This window comes from Anastrepha ludens, chromosome 2 (genome assembly GCF_028408465.1).
Source record: "Anastrepha ludens isolate Willacy chromosome 2, idAnaLude1.1, whole genome shotgun sequence".
Lineage (NCBI taxonomy): Eukaryota > Metazoa > Arthropoda > Insecta > Diptera > Tephritidae > Anastrepha > Anastrepha ludens.
The window spans coordinates 8,698,995-8,701,466 of NC_071498.1; the positions used below are offsets into that span (position 1 = coordinate 8,698,995).

Genomic DNA, 2,472 nt, shown 5'->3' on the forward strand with positions numbered 1-2,472 from the left:
TGTTAAAAAATGTTAAAATTTTGAGTAACTGTAAGTTAAAAAAATGAGTTAAATGGTAAAAATGTTAAATTTTTGAGTTAAAATGATAAAAATATTAAAATTTTAATATTTTTGATATTGTCCTGTAGCCCGGAATATACATACTACTAACGTGCAACAGCCCCACACCACAAGGCTACCACCGCCATGCTTCATCGTTTGATGCTTTTGCAGCTTTTCATGCGGTCGATGCCAGTAACAGTGCTTACCAGTGCTCGGACTGAAAACCATTAATAGGGGTCTCATCAGACCATGATTCAATTATAGAAGGTTAGGTAAGTAGTGACAAGGGCGCTTTGACACTCCCTTATTTTAGGGCTGCATTTACGAAGGATGGGAAAAAGGGAAAAATGTTTTCCCCTTCTTGCCTAAAGGTAGTAAAAAAGTACGTAAAGTAACTAATTAGTCCTGTACTAAGAGAAAAACAAGTATATTGGTTATTTAATCTATATTAAAACAAAACGACAGAAAAATTATAGTTTTTTCTTTAAACAAATGTAATATTTATTTAGAATATTTTCGATGTTTATCTAACACAAGAGCACGCAGAACTATGTGATGTTACTTATGTATGTGTTTTTTTTTTCTGCCGTTCGGAGTCGGCTTGAAACTGTAGGTCCCTCCATTTGTGGAATAACATCAAGACGCACGCCACAAATAGGAGGAAGAGCTCGGCCAAACACCCAAAAAGGGTGTACGCGCCAATTATATATAATATATATATATATAACAATATGCATAACAATACATGTAGATACATGTAGTATGTTACCGTAAAGACATTGCGAAAGCAGAAGTTCAGTCGATCATTTCTAAATATAAGAAAAAAATTGAAAATTACAAATTTACTAGTTTATAGTTTAAAATTTGTCTACCTTAATATACTTTGCGTCCCTAATATTAATAGGAAAATGTATTAATATAGACTAAAACTAATACATCGAAAAATTTTACATATTGGTAATATAATCCACTTTTAGTAATTGTGATGGTTTGTAAATTTACGTATATCAATACCACGTGTCTCAGTAATGAATCGGAGTGGAAATATGAGGAATGTGGGTGCACTTGCTCGTATAGGTGTTGGAACGCTGCACTTACTTCAGGCAGAAATCAAAAACCTGTAAACCAAAAACTTAAAAATAACTCACAAATATATCATTACAACTTATCTGTAATTGTAGACTTAAAGCGCGAGGACTTGCTCGTGTAGGTGTTGCGCATACATCTACGTACAGCATATTGTTCTAGACGGGGTAAGGTATCGACGTGGACAGCCAGTTCGGAAGTCAAATTGATTTCAGAGGTAGCAGTACTAGGCACATAATGACCGTCATATGTTAAACAGGTATTTGCACCATCATACACAACACGCTCCATGTCTCCTATGAAATTGTCCGTAGCACCACATGAGACAATGGTAGAAATACGCGCATACGTGCTTTCGTTTCTAAAAACCACAATAGTTGGGCCACCTAGCTCTTCAACACACACCTTCCGCAGCAATTGCTCGTCTGTGAAGTCCTACAAATAAAAACTTTTTATTTATTACAATTTATTAGCAAATATTCTAAAAGAACTTACTAACTGTAGTTTATGTATTGTATGTAAGGTGGTATCTGTTATATTTGCAAAAACGCTGCTATAAAAACCTATGAATGAAAAAGTTTAATAAGAATTTTTACAAATGTCTGATCTGGACTTACATGTATGAAAATTCACAAACCGGTGGTTTTCTGCAGCAGAAAGCCGACTCCAAATAATCGACTATCACCATATGTAAGACATAATCGACCTAAATAGTGAAAAATGGCATTAATTTACAAAATAATTAGCTTTTATTATTATACTTACTTGAATGTTTACAAACAGATAAAAGATTTTCAACGAATAATAACAAAGCAAAGCGTCAAAGTGAAAACGGTGTTGCCGACCAAATAATTTGCACCAAAAGTTTAGTTTTTACTACAATTCAAAAATTTTTTTGTGAAATAGGTACTTTTTTTTGTAAAGAAGCAACACGTTTTCAAATAAGGGAGCCGATATGTCAAGAGGGAGCGAGAAAGCTGTTTACTTACCTAACCTTCTATAATTGAATCATGTCATCAGACCATATCACTCTTCTTCAGTCAATAACACTGCAGTGCTTGAATTATTTGCAAAGTCTATTGCAAAATCTCAAACTCGATTTCACGTTGATAGTGCTGGCTTTGGGATGGTAGATTACTAGGTTTGGTGAGTTAGATTACTCTGGTGAAAAACAAAAAATTGTGAGGGGAAATTCGGCTGCCACGTAACAGGGGTGTTTCGCCAGCCGAGACCAGCACGATCATTCACATCTATTCACACACTCGTCCAATCAGTCGTTGTTCAGACAGCAACGAAGTGACATTGCGTTAATTCTTTTCGTATATCACTAACAAATTCTTAGTA

At 34.7% G+C, this 2,472-nt stretch overlaps 1 long non-coding RNA gene across 2 annotated transcripts; it reads right to left on the minus strand.

The window, feature by feature from the left end:
* Positions 1 to 512: 512 nt before the first annotated feature.
* LOC128856374 (uncharacterized) lies at positions 513 to 2,132 on the minus strand. Of its 2 annotated transcripts, none has more exons than XR_008453834.1 (5): positions 1,894 to 2,132; positions 1,746 to 1,834; positions 1,624 to 1,691; positions 915 to 1,563; positions 513 to 851 (listed from the first exon to the last, which is right to left on the minus strand). It is a non-coding gene; the product is annotated as an uncharacterized LOC128856374 (long non-coding RNA). The 2 variants fall into 2 exon arrangements; XR_008453835.1 differs by having other exon boundaries at positions 915 to 1,576.
* Between the last annotated feature and the right edge of the window lie 340 nt (positions 2,133 to 2,472).